At 38.2% G+C, this 23776-nt stretch overlaps 1 pseudogene; it reads right to left on the bottom strand.

Moving 5' to 3' along the window:
* Positions 1–766: 766 nt before the first annotated feature.
* LOC104090917 (vesicle-fusing ATPase-like) lies at positions 767–23025 on the bottom strand (annotated as a pseudogene).
* Between the last annotated feature and the right edge of the window lie 751 nt (positions 23026–23776).

Here is a 23776-nt window from a genome sequence, read left to right as displayed (position 1 = left end):
ACGGTAGATATTCAAATACACATAGAAATTTAGATATGCGAAGCTTACTCAAAGGTACTATAAGCAATATACACCCACTTCAAATCTAAGATCAAAATCTTCAAGTTGATAAATCATAAATTTGGAATTTTGGAAAAAGACTTTAAGAAAATCTATAATATTTTAACTTCAGTAAAAAACACGAAATGCAAAATCTGAGCAAGCTTGAGATTTTGATAGAAAAGAGATGAGATGATGAAAAATAACAGAGTCAATTAGATTTCATAGTCTATTAAAAGAGAAAGCTCCAGGATTTTACACTTCAAAGGGGAAAGGGAATGTTTTGCACTAGATTAAGCTAGCGTAGAGAAAATAAATTAAAAAGCAAAACAGAATAGGTAGGCTGAGTAAAATATTTTGGTTGAATAGGTAATTTTTGTAACAAACTCTCATATGGGTAATTACGGGTAATTATTTTGGCTTGTGTGGGCATTTAGTATAGATTCCGATCAATTTTTATTGTCACATCATGATTAGGGCTCGATCAAATAAAGCAGGCAAGATTCAACATTTGTATTGGAGCCCAATTAATTCAGATTCCCATTGAAAATTTTATGCCAAAGGTAAAACATTCCTTGTCAAATGTGACTCTATTGCTAGGGCTCAAATCTGAAACCTACAAAAGAGTAGTTAGTACCGCTTTAACGCCTTTTTCGAGCTGCTAGAATCATGACTAAAGAGAGAGCAGCTCACCAGCATTTACAGGCCAAATGTAACGAAATACCAATGGCTTCAAACGTGAGTTCATTTACGTTTCAGGAGAAGGTACCCAATGGCATACCTAAATTAACGGTTATATACAAAACTAAGCTTCCCGCATCAACACCCCAAAAAAATTATGAATTTAATAACTTCATCCTTGGCCCTCTCTAGGTTTGAGATAAAACTGACGAACCCCAAAAAGGTAAAATTAAAATAAGTAACCGAAAAAAGGAATAAGAAGAAAAGCCATATTTCCTTATCTTAGCTGCACAGACACGGACACGCCCACACAATATCGAACAATGTCCTGAAGGCGATCATAGAAATGTGAAATGTTGATCTTATCTTTGACGGAATAGATAGCTTCTGATGTGCCGCGTTGTTCACCCTGTGCAGACATTTCAACAACCACGTAGAGTTTCTTGATTGGCATCTATCACAAGACACAGCAATAAGAGTTATCACCCATTCCTGTCTCCTGCCTAAATTTTTTAATTTTCAAGCAGAAGCGATACTGAAGGTATATGTAAGACAATATGAATCAACAATAAGGAAAAGCAGGTAAGCTAAAGTGTGCTTCTGCGAGGGAGGGACCAGAGATTTGCAACATACATCATTTAATGCCTCAGCAGCAGAATCAATTTCAACGCTTGAAAAAACATTGGGCTGTTCTAACACCTGCAAAAAGCAGAGAAAGTATCAATAGCTAGTAGTACAGAGATGAAATTCTCTCCTTTTTTTTATAATAGTCCAGAGAAGAAATTTGGTAGCCCATATCCAGTAATTGTATGAAACTATGGCGTTTGAACGTAGAATCACTGATGAAAAGAGAGTAAGTGTTGCAGAATTTAATGCCTCACAAATGAAAGACTATATCCTGCAAGGAGAAAGATAAGCAAAATATCTCTCAAATCACTAGTTTATAGACCATCAACAAAAACTGTCGCAATCCTATACAAATCGAAATCTGCTATACGAATCCTTATTGACCATGTTTTTCCATTTAAATTCATCTCAAGCCAACATTAAATCACTAGCTGTGACTATTTTTCCCCTCATAAATTTGTATATTTTCCTGACATTATTATACCTAAGATTCAAGGAGGTACTGGAAAAGGAACTACTACATCACGATCATAGCAATACTTATGATGGCCACTCACCTTCTTGGCGTCTTCTGTCTTTAGTGTTGGAACACAATATGTGACTGAGAAAGCATCATAAAGAAACCAACCTCACTGGTATTTCCAATCACTAGAATATTTTTACCCTGCAAATGAGAAACCCGTAATAAGAATGTGTCAGCAAAATGTAGTTGCATGTCCAACGACCAAGACAAAGAAACCGTACTTACAAAAAATAAAGTACTCATCTGTGTTTCGGTGTATGGATGTGAGTTACCAAGCATTGGGTTGTGTCTTACATCATTGTAAAAGAAGTTAATTGAACGGAATGCATCATAACAGGAGGACTAGATCCTCAAAAGGAACTAATACTTCTAATGAACTCCACAAGGACCCATATGCTCTAAATATGTTTGTCTGCCTTCTTCACTTACATTTTCCGTCTATATATTACGACTTGGAGTTAATCTAACCATACTTCTTGGGTGGCAGTAAATGTTTCTTACCACAGCAGAAAATCACTTTGTATTATCTGCCTTTCTCCCACAAGTAGATGCAAAGATCAAAACTAACTTAAACAGCAGAACTTGGGTTAAAGAAAGAAATAGGTGAACTTCCTCCGCCCTCAACAAGTCATGTAGGTCTGCACCCAACAAGTCATGTAGGTCTGCACCACGATCAACCATTAAAATGCTTTGCCATCAGGCATCTCATTTATCTAAAAAAAGACTTCTTTTCTCTTCCAATTATGATTTTCACGAATATATGAGTTGCACGAATTAACAACAACAACAACATCCCCAGTATAATCCCACATAGTGGTCTGCGGAGGGTAGTGTGTACGCAGACCTTACCCCTACCTTTGTGGAGGTAGAGCGGTTGTTTCCAATAGACCCTCGGCTCAGGCAAGCATAGGTACCACAATAATAACAAGAAACAAGACGGGACAACATCGAAAAACCATGTAAAAGCAGACACAACAAGATAGTAAGATGATCGAAATGTAAAAAAAAAATGACAAATATTCAAATAAGCCTACTACCAACCAAATGCGAGAGTATGTATTAACACTACCGGAATGAATAATCTAGACTACCTAACCTACTATCCTAATCTCCGTTCTCCACACCTTCCTATCACGGGTCATGTCCTCGGTCAGCTGTAGCTGCGCCATGTCATGCCTAATCACCTCACCCCAACTCTTCTTCGGCCTACTTCGACCTCTCCTAAGGCCCTCCAATGTCAACCTCTCACACCTCCTTACCGGAGCGTCTGCGCTTCTCCTCCTCACATATCCAAACAATCTAAGCCGTGCTTCCCACATCTTATCCTCAATAGCAGCCACACCTACCTTGTCCCGAATAACTTCATTCCGAATCCTATCTAATCTGATGTGTCCGCACATGCATCGACTAATTTTAATTATTTTCTCTCAAACATTCTATATTGAATTATTCTTCCCTGCGTCACCAAAATATGTACAACACGTACATTTAGTGTCTCTGGTGGGGTGTGCGTGTGAGTGAGTGAGAGAGAGAGAGTGGGAGGGAAAGAGGAGAAGTGAGAACCTCCTCCTGTTTATCTGTTGGCACTGAGCAAGCTTTATGAAGAACAAGGAAATGCATGCCATAGCTCTTCTTACACACTGGTCGATTTGTAAAATGTTCATCCTAACATCCTATAAGGCTAGAATAGTAACCCACTCAATAAGTTACAAAAGTTGTAAGACTAGTTCATATCACTATCGAGAAAGGGTAATATAGAGAATAGAGGGATGTGTTTCTCCCCCTATTAAGCAAACACAACTCCTTTTTCGATACGTCCATAAACATTTGACAAACTTCTACATATAAATTACAATAATACTCTATACAATTTTCACAAAATTTCAAGAATTAACTTCATTAATTATCTCCTCCATCCCAATTTAGGCGACAATCTTTTGATGCCTAAAAGGTTTGGACACCATCTTATAGATAGAATTGTTCATACAACTTTCAAATTCAATAATATCAAATTCATTTAACTGTTCAAATTATAAATCTTAATATGTTGCTTTCTCCTATCTAACTTTTCAACCATTAATATTTTCTTCTAGTACCACCATTATAAACATAAGATAAATTAATAAAGTAACTCTGCACCCATCATACACGGTACGAAGGGAATATTGAAATTAAGACTTATATAAATCATTTTTTTGATAAGGTAAATAATTTTATGGGAAAAGGGCCAGATTTACCCCTGTACTATTGGAAATAGTCTATATTTAACCTTCGTTATACTTTTCATCTAAATTTACCCCTACCGTTAGCAAAGTAATAAAAAATACCCTTATTTTTAACTGAAATCCACCATGGCAAAACAAATCCCCACATGGTCTACAATTGGGTGAGGTGGACGCCATGTGGCATGCCACCTCACCACTCCAAACCCTATTTTACCCTCCTCTCCTGAGAAGCTCAATCTCGAAGATCAGTTTCTTTAGCTCGGGAGACGGCGCAGAGAGAATCGAACAACGCCAAACTGGAACAGAGTTCAGCTCAGCAAATTACATGAGTGCACAACAAATTTGTTTTAAGTACGGCAGAGTGGTTTAATTTCATGTATTAATACAGCGGAGCAGTTATATTATGCAGCTAATTTGGGCCTTGGAGAAGTTATGTTACGCATTAGAAGGCGCTTTATATTTTGTATTTATAGTAGTTTTCATTGATCTTTGATATGTAATCAAGTATTAATTAAAACTGCAAGTTTTTCCCTTTTGAAGTTCTTCTTCTCGTTAGTTTGATTTAGACATTAATACTTTGTTCATACAATTAACTTTTCCTTGAGCCAAGTTTTGCTAGGGTCGCTCTGAGTTCTGTTTCTTTTTGAAATCTTTTGAATGCTTAAGAAGTGTATAAAGTCAATTCGCAACAACGTTAATCAAAAGCCAGCATAGGTACGGATTAATATGCAGTAATAATGATTTTTTAGGTGAAGAGTGATTTTTAATTATAAAAAATTATTGGTTGAGTTTGTGATATTAAGGTAATATTTTAACTTATACATGGGCAAAGGGTTAAATGGGTGTTCTTCTGTGGGGGTAATAAAGAGGAGGGGTAAATGAGCTTAGAACATTGGAGATGGGTGGGGTGAAGTGGCGGGAGGAGAGGGGTAAAATAGGGCTAGGAGTGATGAGGTGGCATGCCACGTGGCGTCCATGTCACCAAAATATCAGACCATGTTGGATTTGTTTTGCCATGGTGGATTTCTGTTAGAAATAGGGGTATTTTTGATTACTTTGCTAACGACAAGGGTAAATTTAGACGAAAAGTATAACGAAGGATAAATGTAGACTATTTTCAATAGTACAGAGATAAATCTAGACCTTTTCCCTTTCAATAAGGGGGACAACCCCGTTTACAAGCCATATACCAGAAAACATAACCTACACCAAAATATGGTTCTCAACAAAAGAGACCCAATCCTCCGTACAAAGAGACGTTTATGTATCACGTTCCCCACTAAACAACAACTTATCATCCCTGTCATTTCCTTCCACTACTGCAATATGACATAGGTAAAATAATATTTTACATTCCATGTCCAGCCAAATAACAATGCTTAAGATTCAGGACAATGTGGTGTCTGTGAACAACCCCCCCCCCAAAAAAAAAAAACCTCCTCCGGAAACAGAAAGCAAACAAGCAAACATTGAGTACAAACAAGCATCTGGAAATGAAATATCAAGCAATTATGTAGGAAATACCTAGGAGGAAGCTTTTCAAGGAGATCCAACAGTGTCTCAAAAATCAAATCTGAAAATTGAGGGCCAATGGCAACTTACTCCAATAGCCTGCATGTGCAAGTGAAGGGTAACTGTATGATGACAAAAAAATTAGTGTATTTGAAGACCATTTATCTAGGGACCAATTACCTTTCAATGACATCAAGAATGATTATACTAAGTGGTGAGCTGTAAGCATTCCCAAATACCTACCAGAGATTGTTAGAAGACTTAGTTTTATTTCTGAAATGCAAGTAGTAAACACTTTGCGTGTATGTATAAAGTCCTGAATTTTCTAATCAACCATGCCAAAGTGACAAGGTCAATGCAGGTAACCTTGACAATCATTTACTGCTTTCACTGAGCCCAATCATTGCCAAAGCAGATATCTAGCAATTCAGGGAGAAAAGCATCAAGAGTATGTCAGAATGTTAATATTTGTAATTGATCTCCATAAGCGTACAGGTTCCCAATGGATTAAGAACTTACGATGTTGATATATGGGAAATCACTTTCAATTCCAACCGTTGCTGCCATTGCAGTCTTATCACTGTCCAGAAACAGATAATTTTTTGATAAATGAGCACATATTGAAGAAACAAGAAAATTACAAGTGTTACCTTCCACTCGGGACTTCCAGAAGGCAAGTAACTAGGGGGCTCCTCCTGTTGACTTTAACTTGTTCTGCCAACAGCAGAGTTCTTCTGTCGAAGTGGTGATGTCGTTCAACACAGTCAACAATGTCATTAAGCTTGTACCAACAACAACAACAACATATCCAGTGTAGTCTCACAAGTGAAGTATGAGGAGGATAGTGTGTACGCAGACCTTACTCCTACCTTGTGCAGGTAGAGAGGTTGTTTCCGATAGACCCTCGACTCAAGAAAAGTATGTAAATAGAAGAAACCACGTAAAAAGAAGCAGTAACCACAACCAGAAAATAAGATAACCGAATCAAAAGAAACAATAGGTAGTATTAAAAATCTAAGAATAGGAAATACAAGGATATACTAGTACTACAGGTATCGAAAGGCAATACAAGTATGAAAAAGAATCCTACTCGATTACTCACTAATCCACTATCCTAATTCTCGACCTCCACACCCTCCTATCATGGGTCATGTTCCCTGCAAGCTGAAGATGTGTCATGTCCTGCCTAATCACCTATCCCAATACTTTTTCGGCCTACCCCTACCTCCCCCTGGCCCTACTATAGCCAACATCTCACACCTCCTCATTGGGATATCTGTGGATCTCCTCTTCACATGCTCGAACCATCTCAGTTTCGCTTCCCGCATCTTGTCCACTATGGGGGCTACTCCCACCTTGTCCAGAATATCTTCATTCTTAATCAAATCTCTCCTAGTATGCCCACACATCCATCTCAGTATTCTCATTTCAACTACTTTCATCTTCTGAACATGAGAAGTCTTAACCAATACTCCGTATCATACAATATAGTCGGTCTGACAACCACTCTATATACTTTGCCTTTAAGTCTCTTTGGCATTTTCGTATCACATAAGGCGCTGGATGCAAGCCTCTACTTCATCCATCCTGCTCCAATACGATGTATGACATACTCATCAATCTCCCCATCACTTTGGATTATAGACCTAAGATACATGAAACTTCCTTTATTAGGGATGATTTGTGTATTTAACCTCACTTCTACGTCAGCCTCATGAGTCCCGCCACTGAACTTGCACTCCAAGTATTTTGTCTTAGTCTTGCTCAGCTTGAAACCTTTAGAGTTCAAGGTTTGCCTCGAAACCTCCAACCTAGCATTAACCCCGACTCGCATCTTGTTAATTAAAACTATGTCATCAGGAAATAACTGCACCAAGGTACCTCCCATTGAATGTGTCGCGTCAACTCATCTATCACCAAGGCAAATAAAACGGGTTGAGAGCTGATCCCTGGTGCAACCCCATCAAGTGACCGGAGTCTCCTACCGTTGTCCTCACCTAGGTCTTGGCTACATACATGTTCTTAATCGCCCTAGTGTAGACGACAGGTACACATTTAGCCTCCAAACATCTCCACGGAAAAGGTAAGCTTTTTCTAGGTCAATAAACAACATATGTGAGTTTCACTTCCTCTCTCTATACTGCTCCACCAATCTCCTAACAAAATTAAGTCTATATCGAAGACATAATTAAGTAATCAAAAATTTGGTCTCTCTAACAACTTAAACTTTTAAATGGTGGTTATACACTTAACATGGTATCAGAATAGGCAGAGATCCTAGTCTCAAGTTTCACCGCCAGCCACTACAGAAAAAAAGAGATTTTCCTCACGTGTTTGTTTGGCCGGGAAAAAAGAAATCAGGTCCACATATGTGGACCATGTTGGAGACATATTCTTTAACACTTGAGCCTTTAGATGACATGGGCACACACTCCAACAACCCAAAAACCATAATGACTTGTGAAGTCCCTTTTTTTAGCAAAAAATATATATTATGTACCCTTAGCTTAACCTTAACAGAATTATATGCTTCTCCTAATTTTTAATCATTAAATCTTTCTCTTAACCCTTTATTTCAGGCTCCAACCAATATAGCATTCTCATAAAGACATAAATACAACATTAACACGACCTTTCCCCTTTCTTAATTGCCTGTATAAAGCGTTTTCTTTAATAATGGTGGTGTGCAGCTTGCACTCATCTTTCTATTCCGCCGAGCACCTGCTACCCCCAATCAATACGAGTACCGGATAACTATGTCCATTGGATCGTGAACATATGGAAAGAAATCACCTAGTTATCTTGTCTTTGCTGGGGTTTGAGCTTTGGTCTCCGAGGTTGCACCCACTCCATTGATCATTAGGCCACACCCTTGGATACAATCCTATAAAAAGCTTCTTCTTGTTTCCCCAAAAATAATCTCCAGATAACCATCCTCTTATCTGAAGTAAGCAGTTGTTCTCGCGTACATCTATCTAGAAACCTCAAAAACCAATAATTATTAAATGAAAATTTACCAGCAAAGCTGCGGAGAATCAAATGATTTCATTTGGTATTCCAAATTAAAAGAAAATATGCTCTAAAGAAAATCGTTACTTCTGGAGGATTTAAGGACCATTTAAGATTAGTTCAAGGATGTCAGATACCAAAGACAAGGATCAAAACATATGAAATTTCTCGGGAAAAATATACATGAAAACGGGTGACTTCTACTGTTAGATAACATATGACTCTTATAGTTGGACTGGTTCTCAAAGCATAATATCTGTCATGGACGGCTTTCCAGCCATGCCCCATGACCCCTTGGACGCGCCCCGTGGCGTCTTGGCAAGCCTCCCAACGCCCAGCGCCACAGTCGGCCCCATGGTCTCGGCAGCTCCAAGTGACAAGCGCACATGTACCTCTGTCGCCCCACCGATAGCCATCACCAGCACCCAGTCACATGCAGATGCTAACAGCGCCGCGAGCGCAGACGACGCCGTGTGCGCAGACCCTAATGCTAAAGACAAAGTTGCTGCCAACGGACCTGTTTCTACTTTGTAGAAGACTAAGTCCTTTTCATTGTAAATATAAAGTAGTTTTACTGTATTTTCTTTCAGTGTGCTTTTACAGCTTTAGGTCAAGTCATGTAACTTTGGTTTATTTTTTTTAAGCATTATTAAGGGGGACCAAGCAATCAAACTTTCTAGCAAGCAAACAATTCTCTGTACTGGTGTCTCTCACCCCCGACACCGTGTTGTTTTTCTGTAATAGCTTTCATTCAATGCAATCAAGCTTTCTTTCATTCTTAATTCTCTTTTCTGCTCTCTCTCAATTGCTCATGACATTGGTTTTCCCGTACAACACTGACAATCTAGTCTAGCGTACGGAGGAGACCTCAGTTGGCGGACAGTAATCGCACTGACATCGATTGCTTAGCCTTATGTCGCCCTTCCAAAAAATCTCAGGAAGGCGCCGCGTAACAGATCTCATGATCAACTCGCGATTTTGTCAGGAATCAAGAACATGTAACCAGTTGTCTGTACACTAAGCTTCAAGAGGATGTCTACATGGCTCAACCTCTAGGTTTTTTTTCATCCTCAATTCCTTACTCATGTTTGCAAGCTTCACAAATCCTTATGGTCTTAAGCAAGCCCCAAGGGCCTAGTACAATAAGCTTCATCAATTCCTCATCGCAGTTGGTTTTACAACATCTAAAACTGATGTTTCTTTATCTATCTACTCTCATTGAAATGTTGTTGCTTACCTCTTATGTTGAATTGTTGATGACATTATACTCACATGAACTAGAACCTCTTCCTTGATTCATTTGTTCGGTCAACAACAACAACGACAACCCAGTGTATTCTCACAAGTGGAATAAGATACCTCGGACCACTTTACTATTTTCTTGGTGTTCACGTGCATCGCAAAACAATGGTATTTGGCTCTCCCAATCCCAGTATGTCCATGGCATTCTAACCAGAGCTGGTATGCTTCACTGCAAACCTCTTAGCACTTCCATGGCAACCAATGTGAAGCTTCATAAGGGTGATAACTGCTATCGATGATCCGAGTCTTTATAGACAGGTTGTTGTTGCCCTCAATATCTCACCCTTACAAGACCAGACATATCCTTTGTGGTGAGCAAAGTGTGTCAGTACATGCATCATCCATCAACAAATCAATGGGCTGCTGTGAAGCGCATTCTTCGTTACCCTCAGCACACCAGCTCCATGGCATTCTTCATTTCAAAAGCTTCTAATCTTCAGTTGCAGGCCTTCACGGCTCTGACTAGGCTGGTAGCGTTGATGATTGCAAGTCTACAGGTGGCTATGCTGTATACTTTGGTCCAGACTTAATCTCCTGGTCCTCAAAGAAACAACAGACAATGGCTCGATCATCTACGGAGTCTGAGTACGAAGCATTGGCAGATGCTGCTGCTGAACTGACGTGGACTCAATCACTAATGTTTGAGCTTGGGATTCAGCTATCTAGTGCTCCTATTCTCTGGTGTGACAGTATCGGTGCTGCATATCTGTCTATTAGTCCCATTTTTCACTCTCGTACCAAGCATATTGAGATTGACTTTCATTTCGTAAGAGATAAGTTGCTAGATGTGACTTGCTAATTCAATTTCTCTCCTTGAAGTATCAAGTAGCTGATAGTACTCACGAAGCCATTGTCCGCTGCCAGATTCCAATTCCTAAGGGAAAAACTCAAGGTGAAAGACCCACCTTTGGTTTGCAAGGGGGTTATTGGACACATCCTATCGTTCAGAGGATCACCAGCAGCCTCAAGCAGTTACGACGCTTCTGTAGCTATCATTAGGGAATTAGTTAACCAACATCTCTCTGGTAAATTCCAATTATCCATATAACAAATGACAGTACAACGAGCTTACTGTCAGCACTGCATAGCAAGTTCTAGCGAGTTTACATCAGGGGAAAGAAATGAATTCTCTTTAATCTTGTTTGTATGAATCTGAAGAATTTGCAGACGGCCATTTTCATCAGGAAGGCTTATATTCACTTGGACTTCTAGACGTCCCGGCCTAAAGAAATTGTGTTATATTTTAAATATGCATCAGAAATATTTGTTTGATCCTCAAAGCACTTATGATAATAAGCCAATTATATCAGTGTAAGCATTAAGGCACATGGTCACCTTTGGAGTGCCTCATCAAGCAAATCTTTCCTGTTGGCATTCCAATTAGCAAACCATTATTCAGAGAACTCCAGCCCATCTATCTCAAAAGCAAAATAAATCAAACAGTTGAATCAAGAACAGGTATTGGTTTCCGACTAATGCCATATAGTCATCTAATATCTGGGAAACAACTAGAATTGTTGGCATACCTTGGTGAGGAGCTGGTTGACAATGGTACATGTACTCCAGTTCCATCTCTAATTGATGAATCTCTAGACTGCAAATACATGCCAAAAGCATCAATTAAGTAAAAAATTACAAAAGAAAATAGTATTTTAATATAGTACATTATCATGAAATAATTTTAAATAACCCAGCCTTGATGGGGTTGCACCAAGGATTAGCTCTTAGCCATTTCTATTTGCCTTGGTAATGGATGAATTGGCGCGACACATCCAAGGGGAGGTGCCCTCGTGCATATTATTTGCATATGACATAGTACTGATCGACGAGTCGCGAAGCGGAGTTAACGCTAAGCTGGAGATTTAGAGACAGGCCCTAGAGTTTAAGTATTCTAGGTTGAGCAGGACTACGGAATACTTGGAGTGCAAGTTCAATGACGTGACTCACGAGGCTGATGTGGAAGTGAGGCTTGATACACAAGTCATCCCCGAGAGAGGAAGCTTCAAGTATCTTGATCTATAATACAAGGTAATTGGGAGATTGACAATGATGTCACATCACACATTGTATAGGAGCGGGGTGGATGAAATGGAGGCTAGCATCCGGTGTCTTGTGTGATAAGAATATGTCACGAGACTTACAGGTAAGTTTACAAAGCAATTGTTAGACCGACTATGTCGTATAGGGTGGAGTGTTGGTCAGTCAGAACTCTTATGTCAAGAAGATGAAAGTGGCGGAAATGAGAATACGGAGATGGATGTGTGGGTATACTAGGAGAGATAAGATTAGGAATGAAAATATTCGGCACAAGGTGGGAGTGGCCTCTGTGGTGGACAAGATGCGGGAAGCAAGGTTGAGATGGTCCAGGCATGTCAAGATGAGGTGCACAGATGTCCCAGTGCGGAGGTGTGAGAGGTTGGCGATGGGTTGGTACAAGGAGAGGTAGGCCGAAGAAGTATTGGGGAGAGATGATTAGGCAGGACATGGCATATCTTCAGTTTACCGAGGAGATGACACTTGATAGGAGGGTGTGGACGTCGCGCACTAGGGTAGATAGTAGGTAGTTGAGCGTATTTCTTTCCCATACCAGTGGTATTAGTATCATCCTCGCATTTCCTTATTCTTAGACTTCTAGTACCACCGGTCGTTTCTTGTTCTTCAGTTATCTTATTATCTTGTTGTTGTTATTGCTTTCTTTTCTCATGGCTTCTCCACTACTGTAGTTTTTTTCAAAAATGATGTGATTATGCTTTCCTTGAGCAGAGGGTCTATCGGGAACAACCTCTCTGTCTTCACAAGGTAGGGGTTAGGTCTGCGTACACACTATCCTCTCTAGATCCCACTTATGGGATTACACTGAGTATGTTGTTGTTGTTGTTGTAATTTTGAATAATCCAAATAGTCAATAGAATTTGTGTAGTCTGGATTAGAGGAACTTAATTGGTGGGGGAAAGCCTGCTACAGAACAATGAATTCTTGAAAGAAAGAACACAATCTCAAGATAAGGATATAGCATATTTAGAAATCCAAGTATCCAACAGTCACATGATGATATTCCCATCTAAGTAACACATTTGGCCTCCAGAGTTACAGCTCAATCTAATAATCCATGATAGAAAGTGATTTTTGGTTCGCCACCCATTGCATCTTACTTTTGATATACAAAAACCATAAACACGGTTACCATAACAGATAAACTGTATGAAGCAATGAATGCTCATGCATGAGAAGTGCAAAATTAGGCAAACAAATAACTTACAAGTATTTAAAATCAAAGATTACTAAGTGCAAGAAACTCCGACCTTACAGATTGGGTCAATCTCATCAAAGATCATGCAATTCACTTTGGTCACCTACCAAAAAAAAAAAAAAAAAAAGGAATTTGATTCAATTTTAAGATCCAAACTTTTATTTTATCTGCCAAGAAATCTGCCTTGCCTTTGGTTCTTTAATCATGCTCAGCATCAGCAAACAAATCTCTCACATTCTTCTCAGTTTCACCAACAAATTTACTCAATACTTCAGGTCCATTGGCAATCTAGATTTTACAGACATCACATCAGCAGTACCATGAGCAGATTTACTTAAAAACTGCATTATACCAAAAATCAGAAAATCTTCAAAGTTGTTCAAACAGCCCCAAATACATTTAATAATCGCTCAAAATACCAGACATCAGAAAAGGATAATACTTCAGTTTGAAATCTGAATAGAACAGAAAACTGAAATTCAGTGTTCAAAAAGCACAACCTGTGTTGCCCCGAATAGAACATAGAACGACCATAACGTAAGCTGATAGCATTGGGAAGCAAAAGAAAGTGTTTTGTAGCAAATCAGATTATCAGAAGGAAAACAAAAAAACTGTCGTTTCCCACTTTCAGTTGCAGGTGAAATGTAGCCAAGTGCAAAGAGGACAAAGCTTATGCATAGCTAGATATCGCTTTCAGCTGAGCAAATCACTAACTATGACATGTCAATGGTCAATTTGTGACACTTCCAACTTTTTTCTTGGATAAATGGTATGTGGTTTATGTAATCATTGGCCTTCCAGGACAGGTTGGGGAAGTGTCTTTTGTTCAGAAAGAAATAGAGCTCATTATCAAATGGGGAAGATGACCTCTCTCAACCACAGGAGTATGTAAAGTTTGATCAAGGATATCGAAAGTGGTAGAATCAAAGCCATACATGTTTCATCTAGAGTAAAAGTGATTAATTACCTTACTGTACCATTCCAGACCAAGAAACTGCAAGAGAACAAAATATGGATGAAAAGGGAACCAAAAGATATGGATGAAAGGGGAACACAAAGCGTCAATATACCAACCATGCAAGGAATGGTTCCCTTCAGAGCCACAAGTTATAAACTACTTACGAAAACAAAACAAAATCTCTTGAGAGCAGAATGAACTGACCAGGAAATTCAAACTCACATGCACATGGAAAAGGAAAATAAAGAGAGAAAATCTGTTTTCTTTCTCAAAAAAAGTAAATGAAGAGAAAAAAAACATCAAACTCGCTTACTGAGTGTATCTTTAAATAGAAGCAATTGCAAGGAACAAAATGAAAAAAACAGAGTTTCCATCAACCTACCTTTGGTTCTTTACCATTCAACAGTTTTCCAATCTGGCAAGCCATTAGAGTCTTCCCCTTACCAGGAGGGCGATAGAGCAGCATTCCTAAACATGCTTGATATCAAGCCTGCAAATTTAGTTCATCACAATGAAGCTATGTAAGGAAGTAACTATTCCACATTTACCTCCGAGAAATAAACTCAAAGTACACCAACAGTAAATATTATTTTCAATGCTGCAAGAACTATACTTGCTTGTCACATGTGGAGGGAAAATCCTGGAAGCAAAAGCTCTTCGAAATATATCAGCAAACTCTGCACTCAAACCACCTATACCCAGTGACTGAAGGTTGAAAGCTTCTGCAGAAAGATGCTGCTTCTAGCAGCTTCTCGCCGGCTGACAATCTGTATTGAAGCAGCCATTTGCCAAAGAAAACTCCAGAAGAACATAGGGAAAGCCCATCTTTGTGGGTAATTTAGCTGCAGACATATTAATAAATGACAGAGAGATGTCATCTTTATTCAACTCGAGTTAGCAGCTTCAAAAATAATGTATGTGTCAGCAGAAATCTTTCGATTTTATTTGTATCTTGCCCCTCCATAGTAGCTCGGTGACAGTGAAAACATAATTATCTCCGTTATATTCAAATGTCACCCTTTGGCCAGTTGTCATTATCTGCATAATAGACTAAATTTTAAAACGAGTTACTTTCATGAGGACTGTAACATTTATCGCAGCTTGAAGCTGGCTTAGTGGCACACAGCTATTAGAGCTACCACTTGGTATCAATTTCTCACCAAATATTGTGGGCAATAAGACATTGTATTCGAACTCACCTAACCTTCTGAGGAGGAGACATCCATAAGTTGCTGGCTTGAGCGTTTGAGCAATTATAACCAGACCAGTAAACCTATTCTCATAATCTGTCACTTCTATGATGGAGCTTTAGAATGATCTACTGGACAAAGACATTCCAATAGAACCATCACCTAGAAGAGCACAGAAAAGAGCTTCCTTGCATCTTTGGCTTCAAGAAATAGACTAGTTCACTCATGTCCACAGAAATGTCTATCCTCAAGGGTTTAAATTCAAATATCTTCAAAGGTTTAACATGTCACAGAAATATCCTGGCTATCCTTTTTTCATCTTTGGGTTGTTTTGGGTCCGTGGGGGGCACAATGTTCAAGAGAGATTTCACTGTTTAACCAATGAGATCCGAGCATCAAGTTCTAATGTACAGAATAGTACAGATGTCCCAGCAGAAGAATAAAAAGGATGTCAGCATATGTCATCTCATCTTGCTTCAATGTATACTCCATCTGACACCTTAAAGACATTTTCATATTTTAAGTATAGCAGACAACACTTATATGAAGCTTCATCCAATTTCAACAAGTTATAAGATGTCCAAGTTGATCATATATGTATGTCTTCATCTATTTGTAGTCCGCGCGACATGCTTGCATTTGCACAGGTGTTCATCCTTGTAAAAGAGAGCTAAAACAGGAATATAATTCAAAAATAGATGCAATCAACAAGCAGACGCCGGGATATTGGCAATGTCTCAAATTTAGTTGGTGAAGAAAAAAATAAAACTAGGATCACGCAAATTATCACCCCTCAATCTAATAGGATCCTCTCCCCATTTAGCTTTGCTTACAACTTCCAAATGTCTAAGCAAAAAAAAAAAGAGAAATGAAAATCACTGCTGAAAGTATGGACTTTAGGAATCATATCATGTGTGTAGCCCGCTGACTGTATCAGATTTAATAAAATTAGAGAAGAACCAGTGGATGTTGAGATGAGGATGTTGAGGTAGATGTGTGGGCATACCAGGTTGGATAAGATTAGGAATGAAGTTATTCAGGAAAAGGTGGGAGTGCCCCCTGTGGAGGATAAGATGCGGGAGGCGAGGTTGAGATGGTTCGGGCATGTTAAGAGGAGAAGTATAAAAGCCCCAGTTAGAAGGTGCGAGTGGTTAGCCTCGGTGGGAAGCAGGAGGGGTAGAGGTAGGCCTAAGAAGTCTTGGGGTGAGATTATTAGGCGGGACATGGCGCAGCTGGAGCTGACTTAGGACATGGCCCTAGACAGGAAGGTGTAGAGGTCAAAGATTAGGATAGAAGGTTCGTAGGTAGTCGAGCGGTTCGCTTTGTCTTACTCAGTTCGCTAGCATTAGTGTTAGTATGATATATTTTCTTCATAGATGGCTATTACTACCTAGAGTTTGACTGCATTCTTGGATTCGATCTTATTTCATCTTGCTGTTATTCCTACTTGTTGCAATTACCTTTTCTTTTACGGTCGTTCTCTAGCCGAGGGTCTATCGGAAACAGCATCTCTGCTCTTCCAGGGGTAGGGGTAAGGCTGCGTACATCTTACCCACCCCAAACCCCACTTGTGGGAAACTACTGGTTTGTTGTTGTTGTAGAGAAGAACCAGTGTAGTAGAAGTGGGTTCTAGGAGGGAGCCTTCACCTGAGAGGCATATGTCTTTCGAATTTTATTAGCCAAAAGAAAAGCATCTACCTGCAAGGAGATATATTTGGTCAACTTGCTAGGTCTACAGCAAAGAACAGATTTAAACAAAAGTAATCTACATGCCTAAGCCATAAAGAAACTAGCTATACAAGAAATAAATAATCAAAATAACCAAAATGAACCACAAGAAAGATTCTAAATACTCTTCATGCGCAAACCTTGAATAGATTACGTAAATGAGAAGAAAGATGGTAAACTCAAGAATCACCTAAAGCAATCAACCTTGCAAAAGGAACACTGAAGTTGCATGAAAATAGCTACTGCAAATACACTGGGTAACAAAGAAAAAAGAAAAGTCTATTCAAACCTGTTGGTCTTTGGTCCCCCTTTGACAATCTCCAACTCAAGGGTAGTAAAGCAAGGTTGAATCGTCTGGTGGATGAAATCTGTAATTTGAAGCAACAAAAGTGCTAATCAACTAATATCACTGGGAATTCTGGACCACCATATTAGCAACAATATCCAAAGAGTACCCAATCCTGATAACACTTATTGCGTCACCAGTAGAGACCCTTGCATAACGTAATTGAATAGCACTGAGACAAAGATGATTGCTAGGGATGACATCATGGGGGGGGGGGGGGGGCATAGTTAAGGCAACACTATGATGCATTCTCTTCAGTCGTTAAAACAACCACATTTGACTAGATTTGGTAATAGTTTTCAAGAAATACAACAAGAGATCAAATCTAACAAAAAGCTTGGCGCGCACATCTCTTCATTGGCATTTCTACTGCACAACCTTTTATTACCAAGCTAAAAGCAATGTCATTTCCTCTTCTGGGGGTGGGATAAGATCTCTCTGATGAATTTCTAAACCTGGAAAAGAAAACACCAAGAAGAATAGCTGATGCAAATTATAAAGGAAGATCTTTTAAAGAGTACCATTAGACCAGCGTGCTGGAACTGAAAGAGTATGCAAACATTGTCTCTTAAGGAAGTAAGAATTAATTACCAAACGTTCAAAACATTTTATTTTCTCTCTTTCCAAAATGTCAATCCAATGCAAAGAAGAAGACAATCCAAATTTTCCCAAGTTATTAGGTATTGCCTTCACATGTTCGTTGATGATGCTATAAGCGTCAACCCAAATATATGAGGAGAAAGGGAAGTCAAGATTTTATGACGGTGGTGACCAATCTAGCTTGTGCACACTATTCTATCGGATACCTACTACCTCCCACCAGCACACCAGTACCGAGTAACTCTCTCACCAAGTCTAGGGAAGTCAAGATTCAAAACTGTACTTGGTATGGAGTTCTAACCAAAACTAAGGAGCAACCATGTACACATTTCAAGCATTCTTTATTTTTCGAGGGTATGTAAAATATGTAAACCTTGGGAGTAATTGGGATAAGACTTATGAGTAAATATTGAATCCATTCTTCGTTTAGCTCCATAAATAAATTAGGCTAAATTTGGGGGAGATCAGTATTAAGCACTTTTGTGCTCCTTTCTTGCTACTGGGTCAGTCTCATACATATTCTGTCATCAATTGCAATTAAGGGGTAGTGTAACAAATATCTTGGTACGCGCATTTCTTAATTGAATCGGCATTTCTACCGCACAACTATTGCTAACCAGGGTAAAAGCAATGCATTTTCCTCTTTGGGGGGGGGAGGAGAAAATCCCTCTGAACTCTAAGCCCGGAAATAAAAATTACAGAAAGAAAAATTAATGCAAATTATAAAGGAAAGGAAACATTTAAAGAATACCATCAGAGACCCGTGTACTGGAACTCAAATCAACCATGTTTTCAGACAGATAAGCAGTTAAGAACCGACAAATATTTGCACATTCTAACAGCTAATGATCATATCAATCAATTAACTCGCCTCGATCCTTACTTAGTTGGGATTGGCTATATGGATCTTTATTTCAATCCCCACTTATCGGGACCAATTTTATTCCAAGATTAACTAATTTATCTTTACGTACAAACAGCTAGTTACTACCGAAAGGAAACTATCACGTTAGACAATCTTAATTTCACACTGATCAAAGTTATAAAACATGTGAGAGAGATATTGTTATCCAAAACGGCGCGTAGAAGTTACCTGAACTGACAATTTGAAAATATGTAAGATTTTGTGACAACGTGCAGCAAAAGCAATCTTAACAACAACAACAACAACAACAACCCAGTATAATCCCACTGGGGAGAGTAGTTTGTACACAGACCTTACCCGTACCCTGGGGTAGAGAGGCTGTTTCCGATAGACCCTCGGCTCCCTCCCTCCAAGAACTCCCCACCTTGCTCTTGGGGTAACTCGAACTCACAACCTCTTAGTTGGAAGTGGAGGGTGCTCACCACTAGAGCAACCCACTCTTGTCAAAGCAAAAGCAATCTTAAGAACATTTGAAATTATGAAAATGAATAGTAAGAATATGCAAAAGAAGGAACGAGAGCATCGGCAACGAGCATAAGTGAGCCTGGATGCAGGGACCAAGAATTTTGTAAGATATGGAGGAGAGCAATAGGAGAAATTGGAGCAGGTGAGATTTTGAGTCGGCGTGTTCGTCACAATCATCGTCCATACTCCTGAACGTGAACTAAAATCTATGCACATGAATTTTATTTGGAAAAGAAATAAAACTTTACGAGTGAATTTTTTTTAAGAACTTGAAATAAAGTTTCTGGAGTTTCCTACAACACACAACCAAATATTGATTTGAATTCTTTTCAAAAAAATATTCTTTTATGTCCAAACAGCAAACATATTTTTTTTTAAAATTTAAAAAATGATTGGAGATTATTTTAAATAAGTGTCTGTTTATTAATTGGCTCGTTATTCAACTTCAAGCTTGAAATATAAATGTGAAAAATAGATTTTATGAGCTTTCAGGTTTTTTCACTCACAAAACTTTAATAGTATTTCCATGTTCGTACCATTTTAAACTTAACTTCATATTTTTCAAATATCAATTAATTCATGTCCAAGCGCCAATGGGTGTTGGACCGTTGTTGTTCTGGTGAAAAACTAACCAAGCTCAGGGTTGAAAACGAACTACTTAAAGACTCCAGGGAGAGGCCAACTAGCTTGTCTGAGCTATTTGGGATGTTTTCTTCTTTCTTGAATGTTCTCCTTCAGCCACACCCCTATTCCCCCTATGTGCCTTACTTTGTTTGGATTTGTTGAATTAGATTGATTCATAATGTGATGCTTTTCTATTACATTATATTGTTGCATTATTTTGTGGATATATTGTTTCGATAAACTGAATTGTTTATTGCGGTTTAATAATATTTTTATTGCTTAGTTTGATTTTATCATATGTACAATAATTGATAAATCTGTTAAGATGCATTGGTTGTTACAAATATTGATAAGATTTTTTTTATCCTCACGATTTATGACTAAGTACATTTGTGATTAATTAAAATGGGTGCTTTTTGTCCCTTTATGTAGTAAACATGTTATATTTAAAATATTTTTAGGACTACATTTACGGATTTACCCAAATATGGAGTAAAAATAACAATTTAATTTAATATAGGCATGATTTACTTAGTTGGTAGTTAGAGAAGCTGTTTTGACTCTCTGAACAATCTCAGAAAAGGGGGAATACAACTTTGTTCAAGTTGTTACTTGTGTGGGCAGGACGCACAGACAATCAGTCATCTGTTTTTACATTGCAAAATTACTATTTCTTTCTTATTCTTTTTTTTATAATCGTAGTGTCCGGATCAGCTTGCACGCACCACGATTAATTCACAGGATACCTGCCACTTCCCACCAGCAACAGGTACCAGGTAACTCTAATCCACCAAGGCTTAAGTAGAAGGAAGAAATCACCTAGTATTTTTTGCCTCCGCTGGGATTTGAACCTTAGACCTCATGGTTCTCACCCACTATATCTTTTTTGTTCTTTATATTTATTTTTTTTAAATATAGCTCTTCGTCTTATGAAAAGAACAATTTTTTTCTTGTCAAAGAAAAATGACTCAGATAGTAGTCCGTCAAAATGCTTGTTATAGATTTCTTACTCAACAAGTTCTTTTTTTCTTAAATAAGCTAAAGATTTATTAACTGAGTACCAAGATGGTACCAAAAAGTAACAAAACACTGCTGGGAATATCTACGCAGTTAGTTACAACATTTTCCTGACAACTCAAGCAAGTCCAAGTAATGATCATTTGATACCTCAACTTGATTTGTTGATTGCTTCTTTGGTTGATTGATTCTTGAAAGACAGTAACACAGATCCACTTCTGCTTTCATTTCCTGCTAGTTCGGTTGCACTTGGGCTTAAAAGTGACTTTCCAGTCACTCCGCGTATGAAGAACCGCTTAGCAAACTATGAATAAGACTACCCTTACACCAAAGAAACAAATTAAGCAAATACTTGCTTTAACTCAAACAAGCTCAATTAAAAAAAACTCCCAGCATTGTGTAGCAAATCCGCAATGCAAAAGGAGGTGGTTCACAATCTCCATTTCTTCCTCACATATATAGCACCTATTACAAAGTGAAAAACCTCTCCTCTGAAGATTGTTCAGGGTGAGACAAACTTCCCAAGCAGCAGTCCAATCAAAACATGCAACTTTAACAGGGGCTTTGTTTCTCCGGATCACTTTCCAATGCCAATTTGTTTCCCAGTGACTTGTTCTCTTCCGTAACAAGTTTTAACTTAACAACTTTAGTTTTAACTAAAGTATAGGTGCTAAAGTATAGATGTTTGTGGGCTTTGGATTTTGGTGCAACATTCAAGATGTAAATGATGAAGATCGCATGTTAGAGTTTATCAACTCTCTACACGAATGGAGCTTCTTTTTATATAGTTTGGATCCCTTTGTTTTGTTTTTGTACAGGGGATCCATGTTTTTGTAACTCACAAGCTAGTCATTGCTTACCAGTTTCAAAGAAAATGCGCTTCACTTTTAACTAAAAGTAGGATTTCTCAAGCTTTTGTTAGTGTATGAAAGGGAGAGTGGGTGACTACTTCTATGGTTTCATGGTATAGGTGTTCTGCACATAATTCTTGCTCGTTTCTGTGTTCCATTAATTATCCATAAAGCAAGTTCAAATTTTCAGATCAACTTCAACTGAACTGAGAAGTAAGGAGGGGTTTCTTTACCTTGCTTATCTCGACCCCACAAGTGAAACTAAAAAGACAAACACCAAAACAAAAATATAAATTGCATAGTAAAAACCACCTTACAGAAACAATCATCAAACATGTGAGAAAAAATTAATCGAAACAACCGAAAATCAATGAAGGAAGGTAAATTGCACACAGAAATATCACCCGAAAACAAAATAATTGACAGTACAAACTAATTATTCCCTTTTGTTTTAAAAAAACTGACACTATTTTCTTATTGATCTGTCACGAAATAAATGACACCCTTCTAAATTTGGGATAATTTAACATGAGCTTTCCAATAAATGTTATGGTATATATAAGACCAAAAGTTTCATAGTCTTATACCTATGCAAATGTTATGGATTAAAACATAAATTAAAGCCAAAACTAGTAAGAGTCCATCGAAAAAGAAAAGAAGTAGGTGTAACTAGGGAAAGGAACTAACCGTCTTCATCCGAGTCTTGACCTCAGGTTTTTTTAACCTTTGTAAAGTCGCCTCTTTTCAGCTTGTCTTGCCCTTTTCGCTGCTGAATCCGCTTTCGTCGTTGGAGCCGCTTGGCAAGATTGAACGACGAAACGACATTTACACCCTACTCGCCGTAACTCTCCCTACAAAAATTCAGAGAAAATAATCAGCAGGACATTAATTCTTCTAACCATTGTGAAATTAGTAACTGAAGTGAATTACCTTTGGAGAAGAGATTGAGAGAACAGTTAGCAAGCTGAGGGGCTTCAATGCAGCAGCGTTTGGGTGTGGTCCATTGAGAGAAATGGTCTTGTATTTCGAAGCCATACTCCTACAAGTAGAAGAAGATAGGCAAGCTCCAGCCATGGCAGCAAAAAATTTTTGTTTCTCATCTTATTTCTTTGATTTGGATTCTGACCTTGTTTGGAGGCTGATGTCACGTGGAAATGACACAAGGCACATCACTTTTAATCATGCTATTTCAAACTACTATAAGAACTTGATGCGTGTATAATTTGACATATTATTAATATTCACACAGAGATTAATATTTATCAAAAATTCTAATCCTTCCGCAAATCGAACATAATTATCTGAACGCGTATTAATCACATCAAATTATGATACTTCAACCTCTTTTAAAATATTTACTATTTCAAAAGTAAATCGAGGCGTGCATGTAATATAGAGAATATTTCTCTAATTTATCTTTAATTGTAACCATAGAAAGCTTAAATTATCACTTCTGGTGGTCATAGGCATACATCACTTCTGGTGGTTAACAAAATTTAGTTACAATGAGATATACGAAACATAACCACTTCTGGTGGTTATATATTTCTTGCAAACTCTGCTGGAGTTTAAGTGGATCTAACAATGTTATCCACTTTGTAATCCTTTATTAAGATAATTAGGATGAAAACAAATACCAAAATAGGTACTGTATACGTAACATATAACCAAGCAAGCGATGATAATGATATTAAAATATAAGCAAAAGGCTCAAATTAAATTACGCAAATTTGGCCACACCATATGTAAGTGATATCTACATCACTACTGCCAAGAAGAAAAACTCACCATCTCAAGGATATAATATGCCTTATGATGCTCGTAATGAACAAGATCTAATCACGGACATAAGAGTGTCACCTTACATCGGAGATGAACACTGAAATAGAAATTAAATTCGAAGT

The sequence above is a fragment of the Nicotiana tomentosiformis genome, chromosome 7 (assembly GCF_000390325.3).
Source record: "Nicotiana tomentosiformis chromosome 7, ASM39032v3, whole genome shotgun sequence".
NCBI lineage: Eukaryota > Viridiplantae > Streptophyta > Magnoliopsida > Solanales > Solanaceae > Nicotiana > Nicotiana tomentosiformis.
Note: the sequence above shows the minus strand (reverse complement) of the source record. Positions and strands in the feature narration are given on the sequence as shown.